Genomic DNA, 26990 nt, shown 5'->3' on the forward strand with positions numbered 1-26990 from the left:
AAATTATTTTCTCAAACTGCATATATGCAAATGCAAATTGTCAGGTACATTAGCTGTGATTAATTTTTACAAGCCTGTCCTTTGAAATAAATCTGAATATTTGGTCCTTGAAATAATTTGTTTATTTCCACTGGATGTTATATTACAATTTATGATATTAGTTCTACTCTAATGAGATTTTGTACCTTCTTTTGGGAGAGTAAAAAACTCCATTTCAGAGAAATCTTAGTAATTCAAACCAAACACCCATTGTTTAGTATACATTATTTTTATACTCTCTTGGGTCACCTGAAGCAATCCTGGACTAAGGAAAGCAAATTCCTAAAAACACAGGCCATCAGATGCCTTCTCCTGGGGAAACATTTGTGGAACTGTCTGAATTGTATCAATGTCACACCTTGATTTTGTAAAGACATTACCTAAAGTAGGAGGGCAGAGAGATGTTTTCCACCTGCATATTCTGGTATGCAGGCCCACAAACACAGGAAGGCAGCCTCAGCTTTTCTGTGTATGACCAGATTGTTGTACTTCATTAGATTATCTGCTATGGTCCTAATTTTTCTGTACACAACAAGGTGGAACTAGAGTTAATATATTCTTGAGCATTTTGTTGTTCAGCTGCTTCTGAGAGTGTTCTCTCATGTTCCATTTCTAGATGCTGTGGTGACAAGCTTAAGAAAAGTAGCTTTCCACTTGGATATTTCTCCTTGGTATATCTTCCTTTCTTTGCGGTCCTTGAATACAGACTTGTTTTAGACCTGAATTTCAGTTTTAGACCTGAATTTCAGACCTGAATTATCCTTAATATAAGGATTAAGCTGTTCTACTGAAATCAGATTTATGGCACTATTAATAATAAATTCACCTTGCTTGGGGTTAATATAAGATGCATATACTTTCTGTGATGGAAATCTTTCTGTGTGCATCTCTTAATTTCTGTGTTATATATGAGTGGGGCTTTGTTGAAACATTGACACAATTCTGTTGCTCTGGATTACTCCATGTCCAACTAGATACAATTTTCCTTTGTTTCAAGCTTAACATATAATGTAAATGCAGTCTGTAATTATATGCATATCTGCATATCATAATTCAGATCTTGAAAAACTGATCTATTCTCATATGGATAACACCTTTAAAAGCTGACAAAAACAATTGGAGAGTGCAGAGGAAATGGAAGAAAATTTAACTTCTACTTTATATAGTCATTTAACTTGGAAAAGTGTTCAATAAGTTTCACAAGAAACAATGGCATAGTCAAATGCAACAAGTCAGTTTTATTGCATTAACTTCTACTGTACATTTGTTCAAAGTCAACAAAGCAAACAAAATCTGTTTCATGCATAATTAGAGAATCATCAGCAGTTTTGGTACTACAAGTATTTTTAGTTCTTACAAAATATAAATAGCCTTCCTTAAAATATTGCTATTTTCCAACAATTACCATAGGCAATGCAGACAGGTATGTTTTATGAGCTGAATCTGCTGAAGTCACTTCCACAAGATCCAAGGACAGAGGTGCTGAGTTAAGGATTGCATTTTTCCAGAAGGGAATTGTTAGGATTTTATTTCTGTGTATCAAAATTAATTCTCTCTGCCAACCAGCAGCATGACTGTTTCTTCTTCAGACTATGTTTGGGATATGCTGTTAATCTCTTGCTGGTTAGCCCTTCCCCCCCCTCCCCCCCCCCAACAGTTTTTCTTTCTATTTGTTTGAGGGGACATCTGTCTCCCAGAAGAGATGCTCTTCAAACATGATTTGCTGCTTTTTGGGTGAAATATAAAGGCTTTTTTCTGTGCACCCCAGATGCCACATATTTTTTGTGTGCAGTATACATACTTGCCTGTGTGCATGCATACTTGTCAGTCTGTACAGACACACATGCATTCACACACGTGTACTCTGCAACCTGAGTATCCTGGTATGAGATTCAGGCCCACTTACTGTTTGGGGATTTTTTCTGTTCTACTTTCTTGGCAGAGACACAGCATGTAGCTCTGCAGTGACTGAAGCAGAGTTCAGATTGGAGGAACAGAGACTTTCTGTCAGAATATACAGGAAATGTGTTGCCTGTAGGCACCTAGAAATCAGGTAGCTGCCATACCTATACACAGAATAATCCTCATCTCTGTGAGGAGTCTCTGACCCTTTCTGTGGCAGTGCTAAAAATAGTTCCTCAGGACTTTTTCAAACTGTGCATTGGAGAAACCTCAGGCTTGATTTAAAGTGTGAGTGAAAATTCTGAGCAGTGAGCATAGTGTGACAGAAAAATTATGTCCCAAATATAAAGGTATCCAGACTTCTTCAGCAGGCAGCAGACCACCTATGTGCAGACTTGAGGTTCCTCCACAGCCACTAGTTGAATTTTCTGTGTATGTGCCAAGGGGAAAACACTGAAAGGGCATTTTCTCTAACTGCACATTAGGGTCTTCTGGTCACTGCCCAAAGAGGAGGAATGATGCCTAGCAAACAACATTAATTATATATGCTGGTGATGCTCAGGAAAATGCTATTTAGCAACCATTTGCCACCAGGAATGCTATTCTGAATGGTGATGAATTCATGCATGATTAATACTACACTTCTTCCAGCACTTGTAATGTACTTCAACCAGATCTCTAAAATGGCAAGTGATGTTTTTTCCACTTCTCTGTTTTGTGTTTTTCTATTTGTGATCCAAGTGCATAATTGGCAAATGCAAAAGGCGTCTAAAAAGGCAAACCAAAACAGTAGGCTGTCACCTCCAAGTACCTGGTATACTTGTGGAATTTGAAACACATTTTGAGCTGTGGCATTAGCAGAAATGAAAGCATAACTTTTTACACATGCTAAATATTCCCCCAGACTCTAAAATATATTTTACAATCCATGCCAAATTACCTCTAGGCAAAGAGTTCCACAGGCCTTTGGAACTTGTCTAATTTTGATAAAAACTTGTGTATACTTCTTTCACTGTTCAGTGTGTGGATATTACAATAATATCTTGACCATCACAGTATAAATTATGTAAGGATGAAACATCTGTAATAATTTGTAATGATATTAATCTACAAAAGAAAGACAATTTTATGTATACATCTGAATTGCAGACTATATGCAAAAGCCAATAAACCTGGCTTATATTATAAAAAAGAAAAAGTTATGCAGTATGCTAGATTTCATCGTATTTGATATTTACAAATCACATACCTTAAGATTATTGTAGTTATAAACATGTTAATTGATCCAATTAAAATAGGAACTAACTTGGAAAATGCTTATTTTCCTTGAACCAAAATTAATATTTGTTAGGTTAAAAAATGCTTTGAACCACACTATCTGTTTCCTCAAGTCTTTGACTTGGCTTTCCTCACCCCAGGCATTCACTCTTCCACTGCCTTTCAGACGTATACTCACTTCCCCCTCCTTTGTATGATATCTAATGCATTTTTCTCAGTTTCCTACAGACTGAAAACTTCTGCAGTTTTTTCCAGATGACTGGAAAATTTCTTCAGTTCTCCTCTCCCACTTCAGCAACTCCCTTGCCTCTGGAGGACCTTATGACTGATGGATCCATCAAGATTACTGAAAGCATGCCCCTCCCTCACCCCCCATCTACAGCCAATGGGCTCTTTGCATTCCCTGATCAACCACATACTACAATGCCCTGTTGTGTTGGTTTTGGCTGGGGTAGAGTGGCTGGTATGGGGATATATTTTGGATTCGTGCTGAACATGGAGTTGATATAGAGATGTTTTTATTATTGTTCCGTAGACCTTGCACAGAGCCAAGGTCATTTCTGCTTTTTGTAGTGCCATGCTGGTGGGGAGGATGGGGTGCATGGGAGGCTGGAAAGAGACAAAGCTGGGGCAGGTGATGCCAGCTGACCAAAGGGACGTTCCAGACTATATGACTTTATGCCCAGGATATAAAGCTGTGGGGAAGAAGGAGGAGGAAGAGATGCTTCAGGTTCCAAAGCAGAGATTCCCCTGCAGCCCAAAGTGAAGACCGTGGTGAGGAAGACTCTCCCTCTGTAGCACATGAAGGTCCACAATGGAGCTAATATCCACCTGCAGCCCATGGAGGAACCCACATTAGAGAGGGAGGATGCCCAAACGAGGCTGTGACCTTGTGGGAAGCCTGTGAAAGAGCAGGTTCTGGCAGAACCTGTGGCCCTGTGAAGAGCCCACACTAGGGCAAGTTTGCTGGCAGGACTTGTGATGCCATGGGAGCCGCATGCTGAAGCAGTCTGTTCCTGGAGGAATGCATCCTATGGAAGGGACCTATGATGGAACATGGGAAGAGTACAAGAAGTCCTCCTCCTGAAAAGGAAGAATAAGCAGAGGCAATGTGTGATGAATTGGCAATGTATGATGCAGCCCCCATTCCCCATCCCTCTCCTCTGCTGGGGGCAGAGGGTAGAGAAAAACTGGAAATAAAATTTAGCCTAGGGATAAAGGAGGAGTTGTTGGAAGGTATTTTTAAGATATTGTTTTATTTCTTGTTATCCTACTCTGATTTGATTTTAACAAATGCAAAGGATTTCCCCAAGTTGAGTCTGTTTTGCCCATGATGGTAATTTCTGTGTGAATTCACTGTATCCTTGTCTCGTCCCACAAGCCTTTTATTGTGTTTTGTCTTCCCTGTCCAGCTGAGGAGGTGGGTGATAGAGCAGCTTTGGTGGGCAGCCAGGGCCAACCCATCACAGTACTTTTAGTGGTGCATGAGGAGTTTAAGACAAGGATAGTAATAGGGAGAATTAGTGGGTAAGAGTCAAATCAGTTCAAGAATATTGTAGTAACACTTCTTAGGAGCTACAAAGTTAAATTTTACTTGTGTGGGGGATACGACACTCAGCTGTGCTGTTATTTATATTATTGGTGGAGATACATAAAGTTCCTAGTCAGCTGTGGCATAAGAAGAATAGCAAGATACTCATAACATAAACAAAGTGTTTCTCCAATGCAACACTCTTTATAGGATTCTAGGGTTTCTGTCTCATTTCAGCATATATTTTCTTTGACTATCATCTAGTCACAGACTTTTAAAATGTACTGTACAGGATTTTAGATGAGTTTCTTTAATTTTTGAGTAAATCTGTTATTGATGGTGTTAAATTAGGACGGAGTGAAGATGAAACCATGATCAATATACAGAGTCTCTCTGTCTGTGCATATACATGCACCACAGTGTTGCAGTGGTTCTCAAAAATGAAGTTTTACTGGTATACCCTGAGTAATGTATCCATGTATCCTATGGACCGCAGCTGAGGTTCTCACCCAAAAGCTCCTGCCTCAGTGTGGAAGCTGATATAAAGCTGACTCTGTTTCCTGTGGTGACTATTTTCTAGGCCAGCTCCCCAATTTAAGTTAGAAGACCACAAGTAAACAGTGGCACAGTGTATTTGGCAGAGACCTGGTGTTAGGGGTGAAATAGGAATACCTGCCTGGTGCCCCCATCAAATTTTCCTCCAACCATCTTCCATTTCTACAGCCTTGAGTGCTGGGCTCCTCCAGTGCATGAGCCTTGGGGCATTTGCACGGTTCCACATCCAGACGTACATCCACATAGGCTGGGTTGTGTGTTGCTGCAGGTTAGAGCTGCAGCCTCGACTGCATAGAAAAGAACAGATTGTACACAGTTACAAATACACCACTGAGCTCTATTTATGTGTCTTCTGATTAGAAAAGCAGCAACTCATAATCTTTAATTAATATTTTCTCATATGACCCCAGTGAGATAGGGAAGTATGAACTAGGAAGAGGGAGATGAGTTAACATTAGCTATCTAGAAGTTAGCTATCAAGTTTAAACCATCTATCTGGGCTCACTATTTAGGCAGGACAAAGAAAGAAATATAGGGAGTAACTCTGAAGACAAATGGAATAAATGAAGATAAGGTGAATCACCATTTGGTTAAATCTATAGGAAGCCTGGCTTTCTGTTGTGGCATCAACTTTTAAGATGGCTGGAACAAGAGGAATTCCTTTACAAATAGTTTAATAAGATACCTCAGGAAGCACTGAAATTAGGCTAGGCTTCAAGACACAAAGACTAGTCTTGTTTCTCTGTCTTATCCATATTCACGTGGTCCTGCTTTGGCTGTTTTAAGGGCTGCCCTGTGCTAGTGATGCAGTACAAAGCAGCTGCACAAGATCACTCTCTGGTATCAATATCTACCTCAGATTTTGAGTGTAGAAATTGTGTGCGCACACAAACACTGAGACACATATACTTTGGAGGCACAAAAGGAAAAAGGTTTTAACTCTTTGCAGGTTCCAAGAAATGATGAATTGACTGAAAAGGTACTAAGCGAGCAGAGAAGACTGAAAAAACCCTAACCCTGCCTGCTAAATGTGATTGGTAGATGTTTCATTTATCAGTAACTCATTCTGAATTGTTAATCTACCCATACCTTGCTCTAGTACCCTGCTCTCTGTAACTACAGCATGCAGGATTAATATCCTCACTAACTCTTATGCATTTGGCAACATGCTCTTGCCCAATTTTTACTGCCCCCCTAAGGAAATAAGAGTACTGTGTATTCTAGGAAAAAACGCACTTTTAAAATATTCATATTTCCATGGTTGTGTGTGTGTGTCTGTTGTGTAAGTTTTCCTTGGTGGCAGTGAACAAAGTGCTCTTCTGTGGAGCAGGCTCTCCTGTCTCCTCTAGCAGACTCAGTGTCTGTACAGGGAATTCCTGTTCCTGGCCCAAACCCACAGGCCCTCGGCACTGGAGGACAAGGTCGGCCATCTCACACTCTCGCTTTCTCCTGGCCTGATAGTTGATCTCCGTGCTGGAGAAATGGGCTCTGAAGGAGAAAAAGGGGGGGTGAGGTGAAGGAAAGAGAGAGCACGTGTATGTACTTCTAACTTGTCTTGGGAGCTTTGGCAAACATTTCCTCTGTAAAGAAAATTTGTTCAACTTTTGCAGAAGTCCTGATAGTCTCTAATTTACTTGGCTCTTCATTAAGATGAATTAGTGGTACCTGGCTGTGTTATTTTACCAGCACGGTGACAGGCATCATCCAAGCCTCATTTCACACCTCCCATCTTCCATTCTGCCCATGAAGGGTTTTCTTTCCCTTGTAGCAGTGGCTGAGCAACAACATCCACTGCTAGGCAAAAATCTGCCTACAGAGAGCTTCCTCTGTTTAGACTTCAGTCAGAGGACCCATGAAGCATACTTTGTGGCTACTTATGGTCAGGGCGGTATGCATAGTTTTTTATAAGTTGCACACTGTCAAGACAGGTAATTGTGTAACCTTAGCTGCACTCTTTTTTTTTTCTCCTTCCCCTAAGGCTGGAGTGGCACCTTGCATTCCAGCTGGTGCCGAGAGCAGGGCTAGCTGTGCTGTTCTAATGTCAGCTGCAGTCTGGCTCGTGTCCTTCACTGAGGAGGATGGTATCAACCCTTTAAGGCTCTCCCCTGGTGCATGTTCCTGGCTGGCTGCTCTCCCTTTCATGCACAGTACAGGAAACTACAGGGCACAGTGTATGAGGCACCTTTTTTATCCTCTGCAGCTATGCTTTCCATTGAGAGAATGGGTAATTATCCTATTTCTGTTTCAGTGTCAGGTACCACATAGTTTATGCATTTGTCTCTTCGAAAACATGTTTTGCTTTGATGTTTGCTTTTCTAATGGGGCTAGTTTGCATAATACCTTCTGCTGCAAAAGAATGCTGAATCTACAGATGAGCTATCACTTCTCAAAATACTGATTGCTATCAGCTGGCTTGCCGAAGGCCTTGGCTGTGACTCTGCATGCGTGTGTCTGTGCGTGTGTGCGCAGTTGGGGGAGGGAGGGAGAAGGTTAATTTCCTTTCTTTGACCAGTTTTGACATAATGCCTGAAATGAAAGAGGTGGATGCATCAGAATATTAACATTTACCTGCTTTCCCAAAGCAGCACAGCAAACTCTCTACCTGTAAGGTTGAGGTTATATGTGAGTAAGGAGTGAGATAACAGGGAAAAGGGAAATGCTGTATTTGTGATACTGATTTCTACAGTATTTCTGTCACGGTCTCTTTAGCTGAACTTTACACCTGTGGATTTTCCCCAATGTTGACCTTTAGCAGTGAGGATGTCTCAAGTCACATGCATAAAGCATACAGATGCAAAAGTCAGGCCAGTGTACATGAAGCAGAATAGTTGTAGGGAGTGTTGTGGATTATACATACATACATACATAAATATATATATATATATGTGCACACAGAGACATGCATACATGTGAGGGAATATGTGCGTGATATTTGCAGTGTGCTTCTTCCTTTTCCCAAATGATACATTATTACTCACCCATGCAGACCTCACTCCAGTGAAATTCCCTATATGCTGCCTACCGGCCTGACCTTGTTGCTGTTCTGTGCCTGGCCCTGATTCCTGATTAACTCAGAGCAGGCAATAGGGATGTGGGGTGGGGGTAAACTACTCCTCATTTCCTTCTCTGGACAAACAACCTGAACCAGAGACTGCCCTTCCTCAGAAAATGCTCTGAAAAAGCAGGAACAGAGCTTAAAGAATTCTCACCAGTAGCAAGCCTTGATAGACAAATTTGAACATTTTGGTCTCAGCTTGTTGCTTGCTAGACTAAAGCTCTAGGATGTTTTTTTCATAAAATTCAGGGACTGCCCTTCCTAGAGCATTGCACACTCCTCTGCCTTCAGGATTCATGCAAATCCCTCAAGGATTCAGAGGCCTATTTCAAAAAATATTCCTTCATTCCAATGCCATCTGAATATATCTGTTTCCACCCCCCAGAAACAGGGTCCAATTTTTAGAGAAGAAACTTTCTCACAAGATTTTTGGAACTCCTTGGCTTTAGTGAGACAATTGGAAATACCATGAGAATGATAATTAAGAAAAATTTGTGCTGACATAATGCCTTCCATCTGTAGATCTGAAAAAGCTTTATGAACATTAACAAATTAGTCCCCTTACTACCCTTTGAGACCAGGATATTATTGTCCCTGCTTTGCAGGGAGTAATGAGGAGACTGTCAAGAATCTAAGGGCCTGGTCTAGCACTCACTGGAGCTTATGGGAAAATTCCCAGTGACTTTACTGGGAGCTGGATTGGCCTGTTGGTGTCTTCCTCAAGGCCACACAGTGAGTGAGTGATAGCTTTGGGAACAGGACCCAGAGCCACAGCACTGCTTTGTTCTTTTCCAACCCTCAACTTTCTTCAGGTCTTTCATTACTTTTCTGTCTGGATGAGGTGCCTGAAGTTGAAAGCATAAGGCAACAATACAGAAGATTCATTTATAGCATTTCAAACTTCAGGACAAAGATTGGCTCTGATCTAGTCTGAGGGAGGAGTTTTAGCAAGACCCAATTTTTAAAGAGGTATCTAAGTACTCAGTTCCTACTTTTATAGGCAGGAGAGGCCTAAAGACCTTTAAAAATCAGTCTGTAAATAACAACCTTGCTCTGACCAGATAAACTATCCCTTGTGTGAGTTCCTGGAGAAACTTAAGAGAGCTGAAACCTAGCTGATCCAAACCTTGCAAACAGGTCAGCTCCCCAGAGTGTGTTCCCACCCTGTGGAAACCTCTCCCCACCCAGGTATGCCCACAGATCAAAGCCACATCTGCTGCTACCAGGAGACACCTGCCTCACCTCTGCACAGCAGCCCCCTGGCTCCCCCACCCCAGGGTGGCCCTGGCATTTTCCCCCAGGCTCATGCCCTCCTTTCCTGGTCTGCCTGCCGGCCTTATTACCTTTCAGACTGGGTTCTCCTACCCGCTTTTTAATCTTTTTTGCAGCTGGGCTGCTTTCCACCTGCTCCCTGGGTTAACCCTTTCCTTGCCATTACTTTCCTTGCCATTACAAAGAAATGCAGACGTATGGGAGCTGAAGTCAGCACCGAGCAATGCGATACGACCTTCCTAAGCACCCTGGTGATAGTGAGAATAGCAAGTGAGATTTGTGAGAAAAAACTTGTTCTTTTTTTACTAGTCAGGGACAGTTGGATGTTCTGAGCTCAGCAGGAGGGATGCTGCAAAGCAGGGGAAGGGCTGGTCCTCCTGGGGACGGTGCTCACTCAGCAGCCCAAGGCCGGCTATCTGGCACCAACCCAGACCCACTCCAGAGAAGGGCCCATCAGGAATTGACCTTCTGCTCTGCACTTTCCAAGATCTTGAGCAGCCAGCACAAATCCAGGTAGGACTGTGGGAAAGCTATCCTGCCATTAGCAAAATCTTGTAAAGTTGGAACTTCCCTACAACGCTTTTCAGTTGAAACTGCAAAAAAGCTTTTGAGCCATTTCCATGTTGAAAGTTTATAAAAATTATTATTTTTTTAATGAATGAAATCAAAAGAGAATAGCTTAAGTTTTGATTTGAGATCGTGAACTAAAGACAGAGGTAACGGAATAACCCTGGAGACTGCTTATAATTGAATTCAGTAACAGTCTGTGTAGCAGTTTTTTGAAGAATTGTAACAAAATCACACTACCCATAGGGCAAGCACTTACACAGACTTCACAGTAGTCCCTTTCTGAAACACTTCATACAAGGGAAAGTTGTTTAAGAGGGAGCTATGTTGCTCAGCAACACTATGTATTTAATTTTTTCCTTTTTTTTAACATTTCATAGCTCATGGGATTTTAGGCACTACAGCTAATTTATATGAAGGCTCCACTGTAGTTTTCTGAAGTTTATTTAACTGTACAAAAACATTTCCAAATAAATTATGTAATCTACAAGATATGTATGTTATTTGTGTGCTGCTTTGCTGGTATTTCTACAAAAGTACCATTTGATAGGTCTTGAAGCTGAACTGAGATGTCATCTGTTCATTCACTGATTGAAATTATTATTTGGGTAGTTTAACCCGCTGCCCACTAAGAGATATGGAGAACCCTTTTACAATTCAACCCATTATTTATCTTTATGTGTTTTATACAACTAAAAACTGGTTGAAAAGCATGCAGAGAAATAAGCTCTTTGAAGTTCTACGAGAAGATTACAGTTACAAGTATTCAGCCTGATTCCAAAGACACAGTTTCCCCCCGCCCCCCATTTAAATAAATAAGATAGATTAATCCCTAATATAATTCCCCACTCTTACATACCCTGTTTATGGAATGACAAGAGTTATATGGAAGTTTATGTGCCTATGTTCACTCTGCTAAATGCTGTTTCTCGAGAGTGACCATTAAGGAGTGCAAATAAAGCCTGAAAAAGGTTTGTGGCTATAAATTGGTAAGGCAAATTTTTCTTCACCCAGCTCCCCCTGCTCCTGGAAAGCTTCCACACCTTCTGGCCTCATTACCCATGTTCCTAGTTTCCTCATTACTTGTTCTCATCTACTGCTGGGCAAATCCTGCAAAACAGTATTCATAATATGTGTTCAAAGACAGCCCACACTAACTGACATGCCTCTTTAATGCACTTTCTGTGAACAGGGGGACAAGCAAATATTTATTCACATAAATACTGCTGAAAGAGAATCTTCCATGGGTAACCACTGATGTCTGTAATTGCAGAAGGGTTGGGGCTTGGGGGGAAAGGTGTGGAAGATGGGTTGGTATTGTCATTTTGAAAGCACTTTGTGGGTTTGACAGTTAGGAAGTAAGTTATGTGATAACTTTTTGTTTTGTGATAGCTTCTGCTCATCGTGCTGCTTAGTCAAACTCCCAAATCCTCCCTTCAAGAAGAAAATCTCATTCCAGAGAGAGAAGTGTGAGCACGACCTGTTGGTTCAACTTGACAGCAATAAACTATCTGATACATAATCAACAGTAACAAATGGTTCTGTACCTGCCCAGGTCTTACCAAGGGTAAGGCATAATGGAGTTGGAGGATTGATGAAACATTGCTGAAGACAGAAAATATATCCATTTTTGGTCCTATCACTTAGAGGAGTTCCGGAATTAGGTCAGCTGTAACCTGGCAGGTACTTCAGCTAAGGGATCTCAATGCCTTCATCAGGGGCTTTGGCTGGTAATAAACTAAAGGAAGTTGTGACAGTCGCAGAGAGGATAATTTGGTTCAGGAGACAGCCTTTGCAAAGTGAGGAGAGCTTAAAATGTGCTGTTTTCCATGGAGCTTAGGGTATGATTAACATTTATAAAAAAGGGGTGTTAGCTGCTTGAAAAATGAGAAAGGTTAACCTTAGTAACTGTGTATTTGCATTTCAAAGTGGTAATTATAGGTATGTGTACACACAATTAAATAGGCTGCACAGAGTGAAAATAAACAAATAATCAGTGCTATTAGGCAAGGCTTAATGAACATTTTTGTTATAACATAAATTAATATGTGTTCTTTGAAAGAACAACAAAATGAAGTATATCTGTATGAGATTCTCAAGGATCATACAAAAAACAAATGAGCTAAAAAATACTAAAGGTGCAAAATCCTTTGACACCTTTTAAGCATCCAGAAATTGGACCTGGCCAGCTAGCCCTATGCAAGCTTTTTCATTCCCTTTGGTAATGCATTCAGCAAGTTCCTCTGAACTCTAGGCAATCAGACACATAGATGGCATACCTAAGGCTTGCTCCAGCAGGCTCCATTGACGTTTGTACTGTTGGAAGCCATTCTAACACAGCTTTTTATGAATATGTAACATGCAAACTGGATCTTGCCCAAGACCTGCTTCAGTTTTAATGACTCTGCTCCTGATTGCACACACTGACTGCAAACTGTTTATCTGTAGGTGAGCTAACCAGATCCAGGAAATGTTAGCCATTTTGACTTTGGGGTTTGGTGACAGGAATTGCACGCCAGCTGCTCTTTCTTGCAAACATTCCTCACATTTCTGACACACAGTAGGGTGGATGCTTGTTGTGTAACAGCGTTTTAACCTTCTCATTTAACTGGTCAAGTGACAAAATGCTGAAAGAAAACTAGTGTGTTCAAATGACATTGGCCAATACTTATCTCACATACCAAATAACCACTCTATTTACTGTGGCTAGTCCTGAAAAAAAATCTCTTCTTGGAAAAAAAGGGCTTTGTAAAATCCTGTCTTCACTGTGTTATACTGCCTGAGGACAGCAGCAACAGCAGAGTGACCTGCTCCAGCCACATGCCTTAAAGGATTGTCTCAAGAAAATTAGAGTGTAGCTGAGTCTGTATCCATTCAGCCTAAGTAGAGACTTTCTGTGCAGGATATGCTCTCTCAGTTAGCTCTGTTGTGATTTTAGTTAGAATCCACTAACTGAACAATTTCACCCTCCCTCATAAATTAACTTTTCAAATTTTTCAATTTACTCTTTCATTTTTCTTCTTATTTCTGCATGCCTTGGACTGGCGTTCGATGTTGAGTTCAAATATGTTCCAAGCTTGTTTGCTAAACCTCATCATCCTCTTGCATTCTCAGCATGCTATTGTACTGCCTAATCCTTGGTGGTAATCTGCCTTTTCAGATCAGTGCTTTCCTGGTATTATCAGAGAGATCAAAAAGAGATTTTAGCTGGCTGAAGGCATCACTTAACACAGTAGGGATATCTGGACCTGCATCTACCTATGTGTCTGCAGTTTAAAAATCTGAAAATGCTTTTTAAACAAACAAATAAAAATAAATCGGAGTTGTAGCTGAGTTCTTAGTTAGTGCAAAGCATAACAGAAGATGTAGAAAGTAATTACACTGTCATTATATCACCTTCTAGGCAGCACTGTATTCAAGTCTAACAATTAGTATTTCCACTTCTACTTCCAGATCCATATAGAATCTCAGTTCACCAGACAGCTTAATTAGAGGGGTATGATTTTCTGAAGAAAATAAAAAAAGAAAAGAGAAAAGAGAAAAGAAAAGAGAAAAGAAAATAAAAAAGAAAAAGAAAATAAAAGAGAAAAAAAAAATAAAATAAAATGAAAGGAAAGAAAAGAAAAGAAAAGAAAAGAAAAGAAAAGAAAAGAAAAGAAAAGAAAAGAAAAGAAAAGAAAAGAAAAGAAAAGAAAGAGAAAAGGTGTTGTCAGTCCTGATCAAAATATTACTTTCTCTCATAACACTTAATATATATGTACATCTAAAACATCTTCCTATAAACTTTTCAGGTGTCATTCTCCTTTGTGAAAAAACTCCAACCAAACACCATACAGTTTTTTTACAAAGGTTACAGCTTTTTCTTCTGTTAAAAGGCAGTTTCTTAAAAAAAATCCAGAACTTTTTTTTGACCAATGGTAAGTGTAGTGAAGTTTTTTCTTTGTTTTCATGTTCTTACCATCTCTATTCTTAACATAGAGATAACCAATTAAAAACTGATAGAAGCTCCTCACTAGGATAGAAATCAAGTAGTTTAACCACCTGTGGGAATTTAGAAATGTTGCATGGGTTTTTTTCATATAGGATACCTTCCAAAATGATGTTTCATATCCCTAAACTTAAGGCTGGCTGTGAAGGTACTCTAATTTTGCATATAGTTACGTTAAGTGGTATCAATTCCTCTACCAGATAAAGGCTGCAGCTCTGTTGTGCAGAGAATGAATATCAGTTTATGAGCATGTGAGGACATAACTGATCTGAACCACAAGTAGGTCCTGAAGAAGTCAGCTGCAGGCAAGGCAGAGGCAAAGCAGTGGATGCATCTGAGACCAGCCATGCAGATGTCCTTGATATCCATTAGCATTCTTGACCTGACTGGAGCAATAGTGAGCATGGAAATGCCTGTGAAAGCACTGCTAGGTCACCCCTGCTGCTGATTCTAGAGCTGCCCTTCCCTTTGGCACTCTGAGTGAGATGTGTCGTCTCTGCTTTGCACTCACAGGCTGCATAATGGGCTTGGCAGGTTGCTCATGCTGTTGAGAAGTTTGCCATGACTAATGTAGGAGGACAGACTTCCCTTAAAGCTTTTGTACTCCAAAATTCCTAATAAAGTGGTACTGTATAAAAATGGGACAAAATAGGAGATAAAAACTGTTCACTAAATCTTCCGAGACTGAAACAAGTTTGGCACCATCAGTTTATGCTGTGGCCCAAGTCCTAGAATTGCATGAGAGAATAGAAATTTAGCCTGGTCTAACAGAAACAAGATTTATTATTATATTGCTCAGATAATCCAGATAAGGAAGGGTGAGCAAAATAAAGTCTATGTCTGATTTTAGACCCTGATTATCACTAACACCACCACACTATCCCCATCCCTTACAGCTTCTCTATAAGGACCTAGTGAACAAAAGCCAACAAAATCAGCATAAAATTGGGGGACATATGCAAGATGTGGCCTGTCCCTTGGTGAGGTCCCATTGTCTTCAGGTATCCGACAGGATGATATACTTTGCAGTCAGCACTTGCTGCTCCTTGTGGTACAACCTGTTTGTGAGTTACATGTATATTCTTGTACAAAGTCTGTGAACGTGCATTGAACTCCTCTGCCTTTTCATCTCCTGTGCAGGCTACTTGCAATGTTGTTCTCATTTTCTAATCAATTGCACTTGTTGCTTGGGGGCCTTTGCCTTCATGTTGCTACACTGTATGAGTTGTCACATCTATTTCTAGACATCTGTCACTATTGCACTTGGTAGGAGACACATTTCAGAGGTTTTTTTCCTTCCCTTCTAAAAGGATGTTGTGTTGAGTGAGAATTAACTTTTCTAACTTTCTTCTTCCTCCAATGCAGATAAATTTCTAGAATGCTGCAATATATATATACATACACATGACTATTCATTAATTTTTTACATACAGTAAAATTTCTTTTTAATGAGTATAATTTCAGTTCAAATATTACTGTGCTTTGAAATCCTTTCCAATGTCTCCTTCTGATGGAACATGTTCAATTTAAAAACAGGACAAACCAAAAAGAAATTCTCCCATAATGGTGATATCACAGCAACACAGGAAAAAAAAAAGGAATCTGTCACTATTGTTGTGATTGTTAGAATAAGAGGAAGAGGTTTCCTTGCCTGAATAATCTAATTTTGAGATCTGTTTCAAAGAATATCTCTAGCAAAAAACTGCCCATGACTCTGTAGACAGATACATAGAAGTCCATCTTCCTCAACAGAGCCAGTGTGAATTTTTTTTAATAATGTGTGAGGTTAGACATCACTGTTCTGGATAAAGACATGAAAATGATAGTTAAATCAGTTGTTTCTTTCAAGCATTGTGCTTGCTGTGTTAAGTGAATTTCTTTATGTTAATAAGTTATTTTTTTTATGGCCAGAGTATGTAATTGCATCACAATTAGACGATACAGGTACCACCAAAGTATTTCCTCAGTACCTCTGAGATGAGCAAAACTATTATTTGTTTTGGCCACTGTCTGGTTCTAAACTTTATTCTGACTCTTTGATAGACTTGCCCAACTGTAGTTCTAAGATCCTTACAAAGGGATTGACAAGGAGCAATTATTTCTGTAGCTTGTAGAACAAAAGGGCACAGAAATGCTGAGTGAGAGGAGGAATGTGCACCCAAGCAGTGTGCCTTTTGGTGGAAGTGGGGCATAATTTGGGTGAGAAGCAGACATTCTTCTAAGTTGGTTCTACTGCCTGAGTAGTTATCAAGGAGTAAGCTGGACTGAACTCCTCTTACATGTATTTCAACAATATTTTATATATACTATAAAGGTAAACCAAAATTGATACTGAATGCAACCAGGAAGCAAATTGCAAAGGGTTGTGTTCAAAAGTCTTGTACAACTCTTCCTTGAATTATCTTGCATCTATTAGGTCTTACATTCCTCAAGTAAAACTACGTGGTTGGTGGGTTGGTGGTTCTATTATTCCCTTAAAATATTTGCAATGCATCCATTTTGACATTGTGTAACATGAACCTGAAACACTCATGGACTTAAAATTGAGTCCTTGAAATTTTTATTTGCTACAGAATCCTTCTCCAGGATAGTGATAAATTGCTAGAAAAGACAGTGATGTAGAAGTTTCAGATTAAATTGTATATTCCAATGAAAAGTGACTTTGCACAAAGAACAAATTAGCTATTAGCAGTCCAGAGCGTGCTCCTGTGGCACAGTTCACCTAATGGACTTAACACTTACCTGAGAATTAAGAAACATAAGTCCAAGAACTTATTCTGAGGCAGATAGAACAGAAATTTGAGCTCAAGTTTTCCCACACTCTGGTAGGTGACCTAACCAAAAGGGTGACTTGAGACAGAGTTTCCACAGTTGTTCCCAGTTATTTGTTTGTCTCTCTCCACTCTCTGCCAACCCCACCCTTATATTTTGACCAAAAAATGATCATCACCCTGAGAAACTTCCTAAAACAAATCTAGTGGAAATTCACACAAATAGTTTTGGTTTCAAGGAATTTTTTTTTTTTTTCAAGCAAAAACCCCCAGAGCAAGCAAATCCCTAAACACTGAATTGAAAGCTTTCCAACAAGTTCTGCTTTGGTACTGTGTGACTGGACTATTTCCTGTGACATTAGAAAAGTAGTCTGTGTACCTGTCATACACTCATGGCTTCCATTTAACTAAGTGTTTTGTATGCCTGGAGATACACTAGGACTCACCAAACTACCACAAATTCTATTGTATAGTGAAGCAGAAATCTGCCCTCATTTGCTTCTGTAGCAGTGCACTAAATAATATATTTGCCTTTTATTTTGGAAAGCTGAGGGAGAAAGAGAAGCTGACAAAATAACCATGAAGGTTTCAAAGACTGATGTACTTTCAAGCAGATTAAATAGGCATAAAAACCAAATCAGTAATGTGCAAAAAATAAGTCAGTCATGTTTTTGTAAACTATTTCAGTATTCTCATTGTGCTCCCAGAATGAGATATTTTAACATTTATGGAAATGGTGGTCTTTGAGGCATAACATTTTCTAAGAAATACTGATGAGTTTCTAAGCTACAAACTCAAATAGTTAAAAAAAGGCTGCAGAAAATGAAGTGAACAAAAGGAGCTCTGATCTGTTTTAATGATGCTGTGTATGATCACTATTAAATTATACCTTTGACGTTATTAAGGCGTGTTAACAGACTCTGACAGAGTCATGAAGCAGGCCATTTTCCACCTTTTGTGGTGCCAAGTAGTAGAAGCCTGCTTCCCTGAAAACCTGAGGAGAATATCAGATGAATGCCCATGAGGAGAAGGTGCTGGAAGCTGTCATGTTTTGGGAGCCATACAATGTCCTGCATGATGCTCCCACAACTCTGCAGAATGGGCTTGGCCAGTCATGACCTCTGGAAAAACCATTGAGCTGAAATTTCGAGACACAGCCTCCTTGCCTGTATAATACTGGTAGTAATAACAGTCCTGGGAATCAGAATTGAGTTATGGGATTTCTGGTAGGCTTAGAGGAGAGAGGAAGAGAAGGTATCCCACCATCTCCCATGCATGGCTGCCAGATGTGCGCTGCTCCCAGTTAGATGTGATTTCAGTGCATGACTCATGAGGTGCCGTTTCATTCTGCACTTGGTGCAAGGCTCCCTGAGCCTGCCAGATTTCCCTGTGACCAAAGTGCAAGTGTGATTTCCACCTAAATTTTTCCCCAATTAGCAGTTTTACTAGAGTGCTGGCAGTTCCACCCATTTGTGAATGTCAAAGCAAATATCTTGACTTTCAGTCATTGTTAACTTTTAAACTAAATATAGAAAATTTCATTTTGCTCACTTCTTGTAGGAGAGATTCAGGTTTACATCCAGTCTATGCAAGAAAAAACAATGAAACTTGTTAATAGAATCTGGCAGTATAACTATGCTTGTTATATGACTCCAGTAAGGGTGATAATATGAGAAGACAGAATGAATTTTGTCCTGTTAAATGAGTTTTTGGATAAAATTTTTAAAAACCAACAAAAATTTGTTATTTGACTATTTCAACTAATTTCAAGCTCAATGATCAAAAAAAGACATCAAACAGGTGCAAAAAATTTGGCCCTAAATATATATTTATTAAAGATGAGTGACCATTTTTCAGACATGCATTATCTAACTTTGAAGCTAGCAGTTGGTTTCTAGGTAGGTGTGAGAATTACAGCTAATTGTGTTTACTTTTATTGATTATTCCCCAGAGGATGTTTCAACATTTATTGGCAATCTAAACAGCTGAAAATTTTAGACTGGGAAATAAAGGTTTAATTTGAAGTGATGCATTACAATATGTGGGATTAAAGTGTTTTATGCCTGAGCTTTTTGTTGTATATCAGATTTCTTCACTAGCATGCATCTGAGGAGTAGGATCATTGTATCTCTTCCTTCTTGCCACAAGTACTATGTTGTCTGGGTCCTTGGCTAGAAGGCCTTGCAGCTTAAAATTGAAAATTATTTCAGGTTCATTTTATTGCTGAATGGTCATTTTATTCTGTCTGGTCACCTGGAAGCTGAGGTTTTCTGAAGATAGGAAAAACTTCAAATGTAAAAATCATGCTAATTCAAGAGCTCTAGTTATATGCCAGAATGTATTTTGTATGGAAAATTTTCAATTAGTTTTAGTTAAATTATTTTTTTCTGTGCTGGCAAAACTCTTAATAAGAATGAAAAGAGTGTACATAAAATAGGAGGCTCAACCATTAGATAAAAGGGTCTTGTAATGGGTTAAGTTAACTTTAAAATTTGCTTGCAAGTTGGAAGATATAATAAAACATATCCCCAAACCAAGAGACAGCCAGCAGGTCTAATTTTAGGGTTACCAGCTGTTTATATTTGGTGATGCCTGTCATTACAGAACAATTTCTGTGTCTGTGGCTAGAGATTCTAGTGCCAAACTGAAGAGTAATAGAGAGAGAGGAGCAGTGAATATTGGTTAGCCTTTTCTTTGTGGCAAGCAGTTTATCTGTTCATCAGTCTTACACTGTTAGTGGGTACTGGCCATCATCATAGTTAGTTGGCTAAAAACGATCCTCAAATTAAGTTTTCTGCCTTTGTGAGCAAGACTGGACCTTCTTCTTGAACTCTTACCAGAGCTCTCTGCTATGAGATCAAAATGTGAGACAGACAGAAAGGAAAGAGGGGGAAAAATGAAATTTGGCTGAACCATTTATATAATTGAGTAACTCAGTATGTTAGTTATTTTATGATTTTTATTGGCCTTTTTAATGCCTAAGTGAGCGATATATGTTGCCAGATTATCATGTCATCTAGTACTTTTGTGGTATCCCCAGAAGTTAGGAAAGTTTCATGAGAAAGCCAAATGTCATAGTTTGTTAGTGCTATAAAACACCAGAATGCTGCAAAACTATGAGGAAAACATAAAATCATAAGCTCCTCTGTATTTTCATGGTTATTGTCTTCTTTGAAAGGGCACATTTCTGAGAGGCCTTTGGTATAAGCCTTTCATGAGACATTTACAAGAACCCTCATATCAGTTCCCTCTGCCACAGTTTATACTAGGACTTTGCTAAGAAAGCATGTTGCTTCAGCCTCCTGATGACTTTTCAGAGATACTAAGATATCACAAAGTCCTTATTCCCCAGAAAAATTCTGGCAAGATGCCTTTTGCTTGTGTAAACATCCAGTTCATCTTGAACCTGAGTGCGAAGATTCACTTGGAGTTAGTAGGGCAGTTCTAGGGACATTTCTTTTTTTTCCTAGAACAAAAGATAGGAGCTTTTCCTCTAGCTGAAAGTTTAAGTCTCTTTAAGAATACCTGAGGACTCATTATTGTTGCTGTTACAGAACTATATGGATCTGTGGCCCAATGTGAATCCTAACATGCTACCAAGTATGGAAAAGATATGCCTTTGAGAGAAACTGGAGTTTAAACAAAACAAACCATATACAAAATGGAGGAGCAAAGCCATATTTCACAGCCAGGGATCTGATGTAGAAAGAGACTGAATAAGTTTCTCAAATCTTTCACAATAAATCCGCACTTAAAAAATCTTGATGTGGATCATGAGAAGTATAAAAAATAGTATCAAAAAATAGTGTGGCCAGCAGGACCACGGCAGGGATTGTCCCACTGTATTCAGCACAGCTGAGGCCAAACATCCAGCATGTCCAGAGAAGCTGGTGAAGTTCTATACAATTGAGTTGAATGAGGACCTGGGGTTGTTTATCCTGGAGAAGAGGGGGCTCCAGGGTGACCAGGGTGATCACTTTCTACAACCACTGAGGTGACTGTAGACAAAGTGGAGGTTGGTCTCTTCTCTCAAGGAAACAAGTAAGAGGACAAGAGGACATGGCCTCAGGTTGTACCAGGGGAGGTTCAGGTAAGACGCCAGGAAGAATTTCTGTATGGAAAGAGTTGCTAAGCATTGGAATGGACTGTCCAGGAAGGTGGTGAGGTCAGCACCCCTGGAGTTGTTCAAGAAATGACTGGACATGGCACTTAATGCTATGGTCTGTTTGACAAACAGGTCAAAGATTGGACTCAATTATTGGGGAGTGTAATCCTGCAATGATTCTGTGAAGTACTTTGTAGAGATTCATAAGAATTTGTAAATGAGCATTTATCCTTAATTAACATTTTTATTATTCTTTTACCTGTCCCAGAATCAGTATTCAATAAGTATTGAGTACTTATTGAAAGCCTTGATGAAACCAGACAGATTCACCCAAATCAATGAAGCATGACTGTCATGTCTCACTGTCCATGCAAAAAATCTGCTTATAATGTGCTTTCTTTTCCAGTGAGCAGAAGGGGAATAAGAAACTTCCAAGTGTAGTTTGTGCTGCTAGTTTTTTAAGATATTTGAGTAGGGAAATCTCAGTCTTCTTGTGGTACAGCAGAATTTCAATGTTCCATTGATGTTACTACGAACATGCAAAGATAAATGTATTGCTACCTTATTCTCAGAAAACATGGCTGAAGTCCATGTTCTGTATGCTGTGCAGAGCATTAGATAACCAAAGACTCCTAGTCATAACCCAGCTACTTTTCCTGAACTGCAGTAGTGCATTAGTACAAGACTAACTTATCCCTTTTAGGACTCTCTCATGCATGGGTGGATTGACTCAGGAGCTCATTTGTTCTGTGCTAACTTATAATTGATTTCTACTCATTGTCACAATAAACAAGATAGAAGGTTTCTTTTAAAAACCAAGAACAGAAAGCAATTTATGCAAGTTATAGTGGAAAGTAGCAGATGACTAGGAATAGACATGCCATAATTACAAAATCATTTTATTGCTTTGTAGAATCAGAATATAACAGGTGTCCATACCCTGTGATGTGAAAACCTCCTGTCACTACCAGCAGAATTTTTTTTGTTTGTTTCTAGCAAAGGATCCATTACTGTTGTATTTGGTGACAATTGCGAATGAAGAAAAGTAAATAATTCACACTAGGCACAGTTATTTCCTTTTCAAAGTCCCTTTTTTGTTTTCTGCTAACTTTTATGTGCATTATGCATTCATTTCATACACCCTTCTTACTCACATAAACTTCCCCTGGGTGTGACAGTGACACCAAATTGGATCATAGTGGCAGCAAGATTTTGGGAGCTGTCAGCTGTTTAAAATATGGCAGACAAATAGGAAGCTCTCTGTCTTTGTGCTGGTTTATACCTGAATTGTGCTTGGCACATCTGTCTAATTTCCAAGAGAAACATAGAGTATGGTGTGGCAGGCAGGCATGGTCACAACAGGTTACAGTGAGGTATGTAATTTCAGAGCATGTAATTTCCACTTTGAGTAATTTTGCAAGAAAGGTTGAATCACTACATCCTCTTTTTAAACTGTGGTTCTGCCTCTGCATATCAATGCCATGACTAGATCTGATGTGGATGCACCTTTTCAATATTAACACGAGGTAAATGACACACACTACAGCAGAATGGCTGTTCCCTTTGCAAAGTTTTGGATGAAGTCAAAAAAACATGCAAGGTACATTTGCAACTCTCACAACTGATCTGGCATGGAAACTGCTAGGCAAATAATATGGGATCTGAGTCATGGAAAAAATAAAATTATTAATTTGTTTTGTTTTGTTTCAAATTTGATATGTGAAGAGCTGAAGAATTCTGTCTTACAATTGTTCAGGCAATCAGGTTTAAACCATACTAACCTGCTCTATCAAAGAAAAAATTAGCAGCGTGATTTGCTCTTTTCAAATGTCTCTATTCCCCAGTCAAAGCCCAAACAGCTCTTTCATTTGGTGGGCTCTTATTTGTTTAGAGTTTTTAGAATTTTCTGTGTCACTAAAACTGCAGCTTTGACATCTGACATCCATTTTTTTTGGTTTTTTTAGCCTTTCCACAGAAAGGTAGCAGCAATTCCCAGTGGCAGCTTCCCAGAGCAGAGGGACTACCTCAGTGGATAGTTCATTTGTTATGCAGCATCTGGGATTCTTTTCAGAGTCTCCAGTTACTGGCCTGATCCAATTTCCATTAACATCAAGTATAAGATTCCCATGACTTCAGTGGGGACCAGAACTAGATCCTAAACTTCTGTTGACACTAAATATTGGAACAGAAAGTGCACTATGTTGCTGAGTTTCATGTAGAACAAAACAGATCTGGAAGTCTATGTTCATAAGCTATAAAGGATAGACGGAATGAAAATACATGATGTTACTAAAGGTTGTTCTAATTTTTTTATTGTTGTTTATTTTTTAGTGTTTGATGTCTAATATAGTAAAGACAAGCACTTAATAGTCACAGGATCATGAACTCCCCATTGTCACACTGTCTTCCTACACGTGTGAAAGGATGACATCTGTTAATATTCTGAGGTCTGTAAGATAAATCAGTGCCAACAGGAAAAGACAGCTCCATTAGAAACAAATGGTTCTAACACAATATCTAGTGACAGGTATTTGCAGTGCTTTGGAGGCACCATTTCAATACAAACTGTGATTATACATGGTATTTAGGAATGGTGACTTGTCACTTGTAAATGGAGATACTGTTATAAAGCAAGAATTGTCATAAATGACATTTAATTTAAGGGCAACTTCAAAGCTGAGGTTGTTGCTGTTTTTTATTAAGTACTCTCTTCTTAGTGTATGAAGCTACAACCCAGCTGCTTATAGGCAACACATAGAATTATAAGCAGTGGCAGAATTACCCCCTTTATAATGTCCTTGGGACACAAGCAATGTGATCATTATAAAATGGTGCACTTACAAGCTTAACACATGCAGTATAATTTTGGTTTGATGTACACTGTGTAGGAAAAGATTATGTGCATAATGAGAGTGAAGTCATCTACTACTTGAACAGAGAGTGCCTTGCCAAGTGAGCTTCCCTCCCACAGGGATCCTCCAGAGTACAGCTGGGTGAAATAATTTGCTCAGAGCCTGTTCTTGAGAAAGGCAGAGGATTTTCACTCATATAGTTATTCAGGTTGATTTCAGTGTGTATTTTTCCCTTGGAAAAAAAAAAAATATCAACACACAAAACATCCAGAACTAACCAACAAACCAAAGAAAAAATACAAAACCAAACTCGAATCAAAAAAACCTTTCTCGTCTATTTTTAAAGAAACATCACTGTTTTGGAGCCTTGAGAAATGTAATAAACATAATAAAAACGTGGACTTCAAAGTACAGTTCCCCATCCTGTAAATGGAAGAGTTCAAGTGGGAGTTGATCATGATCTGGTAGTTCTAAATGAAATCCTGGTCTTGCTTGCTTATAAGATAAATCATAATTGGAGTTGTCCCAAAACATAGTGGGCTTCTCTTTACCCATTGGGTTTCACTCACTGACCTATGAAAGCAACTTTGTGGCCCAGCTCAGACCAGGGGCCTTTTATTTCAGCTAGTGTCTAAAACCCTCCTGCTTTTTACTACTCTCTGAACTCTGGCTTTGCTCCACAAGCCAGGACAGAGAATAAGTATCTTTTTGTGCCTGCTAGTACACTTGAGGAGCACCACGATTGCAAGAGTCCCTTCGTCTCCTGAGACTGCAATGTGTGCAGTGTGGTCTACCCTATCCTTTTGCAGGCTATGCAGTGGGTGACCAAGTTACTGTGCTTTTGCTTCCATGTTATGTACCCAAGGCTTACATTACTGTATGGAATTCTGTTAGGAAGGTTGTAAAGATAGAGGCTATCTGATAATCCAGGTCCAGGCCTGGCTCCATATTTTAAACTTCCTAAATCCAAGGCTGTTCAGAGCAAAAATGTTGGCTCTGGCCTCTCATGGCTCTTTGTTTCTCTGTATGTGTGTATATGTCCTGGTTTGGGCTGGGATAGAGTTAATTTTCTTAGAACACAATACAGTGCTGCGTTTTTGATTTAGAATGAGAAAAATGTTGATAACACCCTGATGTTTTGGTTGTTGCTAAGTAGTGCTTACTCTAAATCAAGGACTTTTCAGGTCTCATGCTCTGCCTTTGAGCAGGTGCACAAGAAGCCAGGAGGGAGCACGGCCAGGACAGCTGACTTGAAGTGGCCAAAGGGATATTCCATGCTACAGAGTGTAATGACCACTCTGACAACTGGAGGGTACTGACTAGGAGCCACTCGTTGAGGTACAAGATGGGCATCAGTGAGTGGGAGGTGAGTGATTGTATTGTGCATCACTTCTTTCTCTTAGGTTTTACTCCTTCCTCTCTCTACTTGTCATTATTATTATAATATTCCAATAACTAAGCTGTTCTTAACTTGTGAGTTTTACCTTTTTTAGTTTGATTTTCCTCCCTATCCCATGGAGGATGGGAGGAGTGAGCAAATGGCTGCATGGGGCTTAGCTGCTGATTGGAGTTAGCCCGTATCAGTGTGAATACACCAGGCAGTCTGTGGAGTGTGTGGCTATGTGTGTGCTTATTTACATGCCCACATAAGCCCCTACATGTGGGTATAGCAAATACTATAAATGCAGAGATCCGGCAGCATTTATTCTTCCTATAAAAAGAACAATAGCTCTTTAGAGTGATCTTATAGTCATCAATAGCTCAATAGAGTCATCTTTGGTCTATATGCTGCTTAGCAGAAGACAGAAGAAGTGTAGGTTGTCACATGACAGCAAGACCTGATCCTCGTGCCTTCTTTTAAGCAAATTACTCTTGCAACAAAGCCAACAGGTAGAAAGTTTGTTCAGACCAAAAACAAAAGGGATCTTCAGAGGCAGCCTCAGGAGTGCATGTGAAGCAAAGGAGGCAGCAATGTGGCAAGGGGGCCAAAGAGGCCCCTAATGTGCTCCTTCTCCACAGAGGAACACACCAGGCAGTACAACACAGCCAGGCAGTGTTTGTTGAAAGAGCAGGGTGGCTGCTGTTCGCCCCTTTGCTGTCTCTGGCTTGCCTCAGTGGTCGAGGTGAAAGCAGGAGGGGATGTGGCACAGCTGCCTCACCAAGTATCACCACTTTCAAATTCCACTTCTTATCTCAGCCCTTCTTCCTTGTTGCTAATTACCACCTACTCCAAGATGTCAAGAACATACTCCCAGGAATAAACCGCTAGATAAACAAACCCCAGACAAACATCAAAGCTTAAAACAAACTGATAAGTCCCTTTGATTGATTTTAAGGGTCGGTGGGGAGAGGTGTGTTTGGATTGGAAGGTGCAAATGTTGAGCGGAGCAGCACCTGCTGCCTTGTGATCTCACCAAACCATTTGGCTTGAAAAGGCCAGGAGATAGGGAATCAGAAATCCATTTGGAGTTACAAAAGCAGCAGGGGAGGCTTAGATGAACAAAGGGGCTCTCCAGGCAGAGCCGTGTGCTGCTTTTTGTCAGCTTGGTATCACATTCCCTGCCCCAGCGTGACAGACAAATGCCAGGCCAGATGATGCGATATGATCAGCCTTGCTGGATGAGGTCTGTACCTGTATTATATGATGGCAGCAGATGCTGATTCAATACTGAGGCAAGCGCAGACTAAACCAAGGCTTAAACTTCTCAGCAAAAATTATTTCCAGGTACCTGTGTCAGAAGGTGGGAAGGGAGTTGTTCAGAGAAAAGGACGGGCTTGGGATGTACCTGTGTATGGACAGAGTGTTAGTGAAAAATGCTCTGTTGGAGAATGTTGGAGAATAAAACATGCATGTGACTGCAGAGCTCCCCACCCTGTCCTGGGGTCTAACAGGCTCTCGGTCCTGCTCTGCACAGGCTGTGCTTACCTCAGCTGATGTAGGAATAGGAATCCAGCTCATGCCTACTAAACCAGAGATTAGTAGAGAGAGCTTACAAAGGCCTAAATATGCCCAAGATCAAAGTAATACAATTTGCTGTGATAAAGCAGGATATCTTTCCCTCTCTTAAGTTCCAG

The 26990-nt window shown here is 39.9% G+C and overlaps 1 long non-coding RNA gene across 2 annotated transcripts in view; it reads left to right on the forward strand.

Moving 5' to 3' along the window:
• The window catches only part of LOC146768390 (uncharacterized), a 107474-nt gene that overhangs the window by 21772 nt on the left and 58712 nt on the right, over positions 1-26990 (forward strand). The window contains exon 2 of one of the 2 annotated variants that reach the window (XR_014953408.1): positions 1-25281. This exon is cut by the window's left edge and continues 12142 nt beyond it. This is a non-coding gene — a long non-coding RNA (uncharacterized LOC146768390). The remainder of the gene's footprint in view (positions 25282-26990) is intronic. The other variant, XR_014953409.1, reaches the window with a different exon arrangement.

This window comes from Lonchura striata, chromosome 2 (genome assembly GCF_050655825.1).
Source record: "Lonchura striata isolate lonStrDom1 chromosome 2, ASM5065582v1, whole genome shotgun sequence".
NCBI lineage: Eukaryota > Metazoa > Chordata > Aves > Passeriformes > Estrildidae > Lonchura > Lonchura striata.